General features: G+C 59.4%; 1 long non-coding RNA gene across 1 annotated transcript; it reads left to right on the forward strand.

The window, feature by feature from the left end:
* Nucleotides 1-2,410: 2,410 nt before the first annotated feature.
* Nucleotides 2,411-9,507, forward strand: LOC115916778. The gene is made up of 3 exons (XR_004061624.1): nt 2,411-2,473; nt 8,472-8,597; nt 9,494-9,507. It is a non-coding gene; the product is annotated as an uncharacterized LOC115916778 (long non-coding RNA).
* The last annotated feature ends 714 nt before the right edge of the window (nt 9,508-10,221 follow it).

Below are 10,221 nucleotides of genomic sequence, written 5' to 3' on the forward strand. Positions count from 1 at the left end.
CCAGATTCCCCCCAATTCCCCCGATTTTCCCCAGATTTTCCCCCCAAATCCCCCAGATTTTCCCCAAATCCCCGATCCCGATTTTCCCCCAGATTTTCCCCAAATGCCCCCAGATTTTCCCCAAATCCCGTTTCCCGGAGATTTTCCCCAAATCCCCCCAGATTTTCCCCAAATCCCCCAGATTTTCCCCCAAATCCCCGATTTTTGCCCCCAGATTTTCCCCAAATCCCCCCCGATTTTCCCCAAATCCCGTTTTTTTGCCCGGATTTTCCCCAAATCCCCCCGATTTTCCCCAAATCCCCCCGATTTTCCCCAAATCCCGGTTTTTTGGCCGGATTTTCCCCAAATCCCTGATTTAGCCGGATTTTCCCCAAATCGCCGTTTCTCACCCGGATTTTCCCCAAATCCCCGTTTCCCCCGGATTTTCCCCAAATCCCCCCGGATTTTCCCCAAATCCCGGTTTTTTGGCCGGATTTTCCCCAAATCCCCCAAAGCCTGGATTTTCCCCCCCGCCGGATTTTCCCCAAATCCCGTTTCCGCCGGATTTTCCCCAAATCCCCCCGGATTTTCCCCAAATCCCGGTTTTTTGCCCGGATTTTCCCCAAATCCCTGATTTCGCCTGGATTTTCCCCAAATCGCCGTTTTTCGCCCGGATTTTCCCCAATCGCCCCCGATTTCCCCCCGATTTTCCCCCAAGGCCCCGATTTTCCCGGCCCGATTTTCCAAAGAACAGCCCAAATGGGCCGTTTCGGATTTTTCCCCAAATCGCCGTTTCTCGCCCCATGGAGGGACAGACAGAAGGACCGGGGATTCCCGCGACGACAGCTGGGCAGTGGGATGGGAGCCGACGAGGAAACGGGATGGGCCCAGAAGAACAGAGCCAAGGGCAAGGTGGGACCGACGGACGGACACACGGACACACGGACGGACGGGGGGACGGGCGGGGGGATGGAGGGACAGACAGAGGGACAGGGGGATGGACCGACGGACAGAGGGACAGCTGGGCAGTGGGATGGATGGACGGACAGACGGACAAAGGGATGGACGGACAAACAGTGGGACAGGGGATGGACCGACGGACAGGGGGACGGACAGGGGGACAGGGCAATGGACGGACGGACGGACAGAGGGACAGAGGGACGGACGGACAGGGGGACGGACGGACGGACAGAGGGATGGATGGACGGACGGACAGGGCGATGGACGGACGGACAGGATGGATGGACGGACAGACGGACAGAGGGATGGACGGACGGACAGAGGGACAGAGGGGCAGCTGGGCGGTGGGATGGACTGAGAGACAGACAGACAGACGGACAGCCGGACATTGGGACAGATGGACAGCTGGACAGCCGGACAAGACGGGTGGACAGATGGACAGCTGGACACTGGGACATTGGGACAGACAGACAGCCGGACAGCCGGGCAGACAGCCAGCTGGCGGACAGGGACAGACGGACAGACAGACAGACAGACGGATGGACGGACAGACAGACAGACAGACAGACAGACAGACAGCCGGGCAGACAGGCAGCTGGCGGACAGACGGACAGACAGACGGACAGACGGACGGACGACAGACAGACAGACAGACAGACAGACAGACAGACAGCCGGGCAGACAGGCAGCTGGCCGGACAGACGGACAGACAGACGGACAGACAGACAGACAGACAGACGGCCGGACAGACAGGCAGCCAGCTGGCCGGACAGACAGACAGACAGACAGACAGACGGACGGACGGACAGACAGACGGACGGGACAGACGGACGGACAGACGGACAGACAGACGGACAGGCGGGCAGACAGAGCCAGACAGACGGACAGACAGACGGACAGACAGACGGACAGACGGACGGACAGACAGACAGACGGATGGACGGACAGACAGACGGACGGACAGAGCGGACAGACAGACGGACAGACGGGCGGACAGACAGACAGCTGGCGGACAGCCAGCCGGACAGACAGACGGATAGCCGGACAGCCGGACAGACAGCCAGACAGCCAGACGGACAGACAGCCGGACAGCCGGCCGGACAGCCGGACAGACAGACAGCCACACGGACAGATGGACAGACGGGCAGACAGCCAGCTGGCCGGACAGACAGACAGCCAGACAGCCAGACAGACAGACAGCCAGACGGACAGCCGGACAGACAGCCGGACAGACAGACAGACGGACAGACAGCCGGACAGACAGACAGCCACCGGCCAGCCGGACAGCCGGACAGACAGCTGGCCGGCCGGACAGGCGGACAGCGGCCACGGACAGCGGACGGACAGACGGCGGACAGACAGACAGACAGACAGACAGACAGACAGCGGACGGCGGCGGGGCCAGACAGCGGACAGACAGACAGCGGGACTGACAGGCGGCCGCGGACAGGGCTGGCGGGCCGGGCTGGGTGATGAAGAGGAGGGGCGGACAGGCCTTGGCTGGAGGAGAGGGACAAACCCTACGTGTGCGACAGTGAGACAGACAGAGGCATGAGACTCAGGCACGGGCATGGCGGGTGGGGTTGGGGGCATTTGGGGCATTTTGGGGGTTTTGGGGAATTTGGGGGTTTTGGGGGGGGATTTTGGGGGGATTTTGGGGGTTTGGGGTTTTGGGGGGGTTTGGGGGGGGGAATTGGGGGTTTGGGGGTTTGGGGATTTTGGGGATTTGGGGGGGTTTGGGGATTTCTTGGGGTTTTGGGGGGTTTCAGGGGTTTTGGGGGAAATTTGGGGGTTTAGGGGGGATTTGGGGTTTTGGGGGGATGGGGAATTTGGGGGTTTGGGGGGGGGGTTTTGGGGGATTTTGGGGAATTTGGGGGGATTTGGGGGGGAATTTGGGGGGGGGGGTTTTGGGGGGTTTTGGGGGGGGGTCTGGGGCAGTTTGGGGGGGTTTGGGGGGATTTTGGGGAAGTTGGGGGTTTGGGGGGGGTTTTGGGGGGGGTTTGGGGGGTTTTGGGGTCTGGGTTTTGGGGGCTTTTGGGGATTTTGGGGTCTGGTTTGGGGGTTTGGGGGTTTTGAAGGGGGGATTTGGGGGGGGGTTAGGGGGTTTGGGGGGGGGTTTTTGGGGGTTTTTGGGGGGTTTGGGGGGGGGGGTTTTGGGGATTTTGGGGGGGGATTGGGGGGGTTTTGGGGGATTTTTGGGGGGGTTTTGGGGGAGGGGGTTTTTGGGGGGATTTTGGGGGGGGGTTTGGGGGGGGTTTTGGGGGAGTTTGGGGGTCTGGTTTGGGGGGTTTGGGGGCTGGTTTGGGGGAATTTGGGGGTTTTGGGGGGGTTTGGGCTGGGTTTTGGGGGGTTGCAGTGGGGTGGGGCAGTTTGGGGGGTTTTGGGGGGTTTGGGGGGGGTTTTGGGGTTTTGGGGTTTTGGGGGGATTTTGGGGGTTTTGGGGGGGTTTGGGGGTTTGGGGGTCTGGTTTTTGGGGTCTGGTTTTGGGGGTTTTTTGGGGGGTTTGGGGGTTTGGGAGGGTTTTTGGGGTCTGGTTTGGGGGGTTTTGGGGATTTTGGGGGGATTTTGGGGATTTTGGGGTTTGGGGGGGGTTTGGGGGGGATTTTGGGGGGGGGTCTTTTGGGGGGGATTTGGGGGTCTGGTTTTGGGGAGTTTGGGGAAATTTGGGGGAATTTGTGGGGTTTGGGGGGGCATTTGGGGCGGGGTTTGGGGGTTTGGGGGGTCTGGGGGTTTTGGGGGGGTTTTGGGGAGTTTGGGGGGAATTTTGGGGATTTTGGGGTTTTTGGGGGGGTTTGGGGGGTTTGGGCTGGGGGTTTTGGGGGTTTTGGGGGGGGGTTTTGGGGCAGTTTGGGGGGTTTTGGGGTCTGGTTTGGGGGGGTTGGGGGGGGATTTGGGGGTGGGGTTTGGGGGGTTTTGGGGGGTCTGGTTTTGGGGGCTTTTGGGGCAGTTTTGGGGGTCTGGTTTGGGGGAGGTTTTGGGTGGGGTTTTGGGGGATTTTGGGGCAGTTTGGGGGGTTTGGGGGATTTTGGGATGGGGTTTTGGGGGTTTTGGGGGTTTTGGGGGGTTTTGGGAGGTTTTGGGGGTCTGGGGTCTTGGGATCGGGTTTTGGGGATTTTGGGGTCTGGTTTGGGGGGGGAATTTTGGGGTTTGGGGGGGGGATTTGGGGGGTGGGGTTTGGGGGTTTTTTGGGGGTCTGGTTTTTGGGGGGCTTTTTGGGGCAGTTTGGGGTCTGGGTTTGGGGGAATTTGTGGGGTTTTGGGGGGATTTGGGGGGCTGGGGGGGTGGGAGGTTTGGGGGGGATTTTGGGATCGGGTTTTGGGGGTCTGGTTTTTGGGGGATTTGGGGGGAATTTGGGAGGTTTTGGGGGGGTTTGGTTTGGGGAGGTTTTGGGGTCTGGTTTGGGGGGATTTGGGGGGGGTGCAGTTTTGGGGGTTTTGGGGTCGGGTTTTGGGGTTCCTGACCTGGTAGTTTTGGAGGCAGTTTGGGGTCTGGTTTTGGGGGGTTTTGGGGATTTTGGGGTCTGGTTTTGGGGAATTTGGGGGTTTTTGGGGGATTTGGGGTCGGGGATTTTGGGGGGGGGGGGGGATTTGGGGATTTTGGGATCAGGTTTTGGGGGCTTTGGGGCAGTTTGGGGTCTGGTTTTGGGGGAGTTTGGGGTGCAGTTTTGGGGGTTTTGGGGGTTTTGGGGTCTGGGGTGGGGTTTTGGGGTTCCTGACCTGGTTTTGGAGGTTTTGGGGTCTGGTTTTGGGGGCTTTTGGGGCAGTTTGGGGTCTGGTTTGGGGAAGTTTGGGGTCTGGTTTTGGGGGGAATTTGGGGGTTTTGGGGGGATTTGGGGCTGGGGTTTGGGGGTTTTGGGGTCTGGTTTTGGGGGCTTTTGGGGCAGTTTGGGGTCTGGTTTGTTTGGGGGGATTTGGGGGTGCAGTTTTGGGGGTTTTGGGGTCGGGTTTTGGGGTTCCTGACCTGGTTTTGGAGGTTTTGGGGTCTGGTTTTGGGGGCTTTTGGGGCAGTTTGGGGTCTGGTTTTGGGGAAGTTTGGGGTCTGGTTTTGGGGGGAATTTGGGGTTTTTGGGGGATTTGGGAGGTTTTGGGGTCTGGTTTGGGATGGGGGTTTTGGGGATTTTGGGGGTCTGGTTTTGGGGGAATTTGTGGGGTTTTGGGGGGATTTGGGGGCGGGGTTTGGGAGGTTTTGGGGTCTGGTTTTGGGGGCTTTTGGGGCAGTTTGGGGTCTGGTTTGGGGCAGTTTGGGGTCTGGTTTTGGGGGGAATTTGTGGGGTTTTCGGGGGGATTTGGGGGCGAGGTCCGGGGATTTTGGGATCGGGTTTTGGGGGGAATTTGGGGGATTTTGGGGGAATTTGGGAGGTTTTGGGGTCTGGTTTGGGGAGGTTTTGGGGATTTTGGGGTCTGGTTTGGGGGAATTTGGGGGGGATTTGGGGGTGGGGTTTGGGGGTTTTGGGGTCTGGTTTTGGGGGCTTTTGGGGCAGTTTGGGGTCTGGTTTTGGGGCAGTTTGGGGTCTGGTTTTGGGGGAATTTGGGGGTTTTTGGGGGGATTTGGGAGGTTTTGGGGTCTGGTTTGGGATCGGGTTTTGGGGATTTTGGGGTCTGGTTTGGGGCGAATTTGTGGGGTTTTGGGGGGGATTTGGGGGTGGGGTTTGGGAGGTTTTGGGGGTCTGGTTTTGGGGGCTTTTGGGGCAGTTTGGGGTCTGGTTTGGGGAATTTGTGGGGTTTTCGGGATTTGGGGGCGGGGTTCGGGGGATTTTGGGATCGGGTTTTGGGGGAAATTTGTGGGGTTTTTGGGGGATTTGGGAGGTTTTGGGGTCTGGTTTGGGGAGGTTTTGGGGTTTTTTTGGGGGGGATTTGGGGGTGCAGTTTTGGGGGTTTTGGGGTCGGGTTTTGGGGTTCCTGACCTGGTTTTGGAGGTTTTGGGGTCTGGTTTGGGGGAGGTTTTGGGGATTTTGGGGTCTGGTTTTGGGGGAATTTGGGGGTTTTTTGGGGGGGATTTGGGGGTGGGATTCGGGGGATTTTGGGATCAGGTTTTGGGGGCTTTTGGGGCAGTTTGGGGTCTGGTTTTGGGGGGATTTGGGGGTGCAGTTTTGGGGGTTTTGGGGTCGGGTTTTGGTGTTCCTGACCTGGTTTTGGAGGTTTTGGGGTCTGGTTTTGGGGGCTTTTGGGGCAGTTTGGGGTCTGGTTTGGGGAAGTTTGGGGTCTGGTTTTGGGAGGAATTTGGGGGGTTTTGGGGGGGATTTGGGGGCGGGGTTTGGGGGTTTTGGGGTCTGGTTTTGGGGTCTGGTTTGGGGAAGTTTGGGGTCTGGTTTTGGGGGGAATTTGGGGTCTGGTTTTGGGGGGAATTTTTTGGGGCAATTTGGGGCAATTTGGGGCGATTTGGGGGGTTTTGGGGTCTGGTTTGGGGTCTCTGATCCAATTTTGGGGGTTGGGGGTCCCTGTACGCCACTGAGTGACCACTCGGACACTGAGTGACCGCTCGGACAGCAAGTGACCACTCTGGCTCTGAGTGACTCCGCTGACCCTGAGTGGCCACTGACCCTGAGTGACCACTGACCCTGAGTGACCACTGACCCTGAGTGGCCAGGTGACCCTGAGTGACCAATTGACCCTGAGTGACCACTCAGCTCTGAGTGACCACTGACCCTGAGTGGCCAATTGACCCTGAGTGACCACTCAGATACCGAGTGACCGCTCTGGTTTTTAGTGACCAATCAGCCCCAAGTGACCACTCAGATTCTGGGCCCGAGTGACCACTCGGACACCGAGTGACCGCTCACCCTGAGTGACCGCTGAGACTCTGAGTGACCACTGACCCTGAGTGACCACTGACCCTGAGTGACCACTCTGCCCCAGTTAACCATTTAGACTCTGGGCCCGAGTGACCGCTCGGACACTGAGTGACCGCTGGGCCCAAGTGACCGCTCAGATACCGGTGACCGCTCACCCCAAGTGTCTGCTGAGCCCAAGTGACCTCTCACCCTGAGTGACCACTGACCCTGAGTGACCACTGACCCTGAGTGACCACTCACCCTGAGTGACCATTCCCCTTGAGTGACCACTCACCCCAAGTGACCGCTCACACTGAGTGACTGCTGGGCCCAAGTGACCCCTGACCCCAAGTGACCACTCAGCCCCAACTGACCATTCAGACCCTGAGTGACCACTGACCCTGAGTGACCGCTCGGATACCAAGTGACTGCTTAGCCTCGAGTGACCGCTCACCCTGAGTGACCACTGACCCTGAGTGACCGCTCGGATACCAAGTGACTGCTTAGCCTCGAGTGACCACTGAGCCCAGTGACCATTCAGATACCGAGTGACCGCTGTGACCCTGAGTGACCGCTCACCCCAACTGACCGTTCAGACACTGAGTGACCGCTCAGCCCCAATTAACCATTTAGACTCTGGGTCCGAGTGACCGCTCAGACACTGAGTGACCACTGACCCTGAGTGACCACTGACCCTGAGTGACCACTCAGACACTGAGTGACCACTGACCCTGAGTGACCGCTCAGACACTGAGCGACCACTCACCTTGAGTGACCATTCCCTTTGAGTGACCGCTCACCCCAAGTGACCGCTCAGACCCTGAGTGACCGCTCAGCCCCAGTTAACCATTCCGACTCTGGGTCCGAGTGACCACTCAGACACTGAGTGACCACTGACCCTGAGTGACCACTGACCCTGAGTGACCGCTCAGACACTGAGTGACCACTGACCCTGAGTGACCACTGACCCTGACCACTGACACTGAGTGCTCAGACTCTGAGCGACCACTCACCTTGAGTGACCGCTCAGATACCGAGTGACCGCTCACCTTGAGTGACCATTCCCTTTGAGTGACCACTCCGACCCTGAGTGACCGCTCAGATACCGAGCGACCACTCACCTTGAGTGACCATTCCCCTTGAGTGACCGCTCACCCCAAGTGACCGCTCAGACCCTGAGTGACCGCTCAGCCCCAGTTAACCATTCCGACTCTGGGCCCAAGTGACCGCTCAGACTCTGAGTGACCACTGAGTGACCGCTCGGACTCTGAGTGACACCTTGGCCACTGAGTGACCACTGAGTGACCACTGAGTGACCGCTGCCCTGTGCTGTCCTTCAGTCTGCGGGAAGCGCTACAAGAACCGCCTGGGGCTGAGCTACCACTACAGCCACACCCACCTGGCCTGAGTGACCATTGACCCTGAGTGACCAATTGACCCTGAGTGACCACTGACCCTGAGTGACCAATTGACCCTGAGTGACCAATTGACACTGAGTGACCACTCAGCCCCAATTAACCATTTAGACTCTGGGTCCCAGTGACCCCTCAGATACCGAGTGACCACTCACCTTGAGTGACCATTCCCCTTGAGTGACCGCTCCCCCAAGTGACCGCTCCGACCCTGAGTGACCGCTCAGCCCCAGTTAACCATTCCGACTCTGGGCCTGAGTGACTGCTCAGACACTGAGTGACCACTGAGTGACCACTGAGTGACCACTGAGTGACCGCTCGGACACTGAGTGCCCTGTGCTGTCCTTCAGTCTGCGGGAAGCGCTACAAGAACCGCCCGGGGCTGAGCTACCACTACAGCCACACCCACCTGGCCGAGGAGGAGGCCGAGGAGCCGGGGGGGGGCGCGAGGCCCCCCCGCAGGAACCACCACCGGCGTGAGGGGGCGGGGCCGGGGGCGGGGCTGGGGGCGTCTGGGGGCGGGGTTGGGCGGGGTTTGGGGGTTGGGTGGTGATTGGGGGGGTTTGGGGAGGGGGCTGGGGGGTTTGGGGAGGATTTGGGGGTTTGGGGGTGATTTGGGGGGGATTTGGGGGTTTGGGGGATTTTGGGGGGTTTGGGGAGGGGGGAGGGGGGATTGGGGGGGGGGGTTTGGGGGTGATTTGGGGGTTGGGGGTGATGGGGGGGGGATTGGGGGGCGGGGGGGTGATTGGGGAGGATTTGGGGGGTTTGGGGAGGATTTGGGGGGATTTGGGGGGGGGGTTTGGGGGGAGGATTTGGGGAGGATTTGGGGGTTTGGGGGGGATTTGGGGGGTTTGGGGGGGATTTGGGGGGTTGGGGGTGATTTGGGGGGGGTTTGGGGGGTTGGGGGTGATTGGGGAGGATTTTGGGGGGGATTTGGGGGGGGATTGGGGGGTTTGGGGGGGATTGGGGGGGATTTGGGGGGTTTGGGGGTTGGGGGATTGGGGGGGTTTGGGGGGGTGATTTGGGGGGTTTGGGGGATTTGGGGAGGATTTGGGGGGTTTGGGGGTGATTGGGGGGATTTGGGGGGGTTTGGGGGCATTTGGGGGGGTTTGGGGGTTTGAGGGGTTTTTGGGGGGGTTTGTGGGGAATTGGGGGGGATTTGGGGAGTTTGAGGGGTCTCGGGGGGATTTGGGGGTCTGGGGAGGGCTGGGGGGGGATTTGGGGGGTTTGGGGGGGGTGGGGGGTGTGGGGGGGTTTGGGTGGGGTTGGGGCTGTTGGGGGGGATTTGGGGAGGTTTGGGGGGGATTTGGGGGGTTGGGGGGCTTTGGGGGGGTGGGGGGGATTTTGGGGGTCTTTTGGGGGCCCCCTCCAGAGTTTTACAAAGAGGGGTTTGGGGAGGATTTGGGGGTTTGGGGAACATTGGGGGGTACCCCAAAAATCCCCCAAAACCACCCCAAAATCCCCAAAAATCCCCCACAACCACCCCAAAATGTCCCCAAACCAGGGGTGTTTGGGGGTGATTGGGGGTCTGGGGGGGTGACCCCAAAATTTGGGGGTTTGGGGGGTTTTGGGGGTTTGGAGGGGGTGGGGGGGTTTGGGGGGTCCCCTGGGCAGTTGGGGGTCCCCAAAAATTTGGGGGGAAAATCACACCAAAATTGGGGGGTTTCACCCCAAATTCCCCCAAACCACTGGGTTGGGTTTGGGGGTCTGTGCCCCAAAATCCCCCAAAATCACCCCAAAATCCCCCAAAACCACCCCAAAATTTTGGAAAATCACCCCAAAAATCCCCCAAACCACCCCAAAATCACCCCCTTCCCCCCCCAAAATTTCACCCCCAAAATTCCCCCAAAACCCCCAAAACAACCCCAAAATCCCCCAAACCACCCCCAAAATTGGGGGCTTCCCCCAAAACCCCCAAAAAACAACCCCAAAACCGTTGAAAATCACCCAAAATCCCCCAAATCCCCCAAAATCCCCCAAAATCCCCCCAAAATCACTGAAAACCACCCCAAAATCCCCCAAAATCACCCCAAAATCCCCCAAATCCCCCAAAAATCCCCCAAAATCCCCCAAACCACCCCCAAAATCCCCCAAAATCAC

This window comes from Camarhynchus parvulus, unplaced genomic scaffold (assembly GCF_901933205.1).
Source record: "Camarhynchus parvulus unplaced genomic scaffold, STF_HiC, whole genome shotgun sequence".
NCBI lineage: Eukaryota > Metazoa > Chordata > Aves > Passeriformes > Thraupidae > Camarhynchus > Camarhynchus parvulus.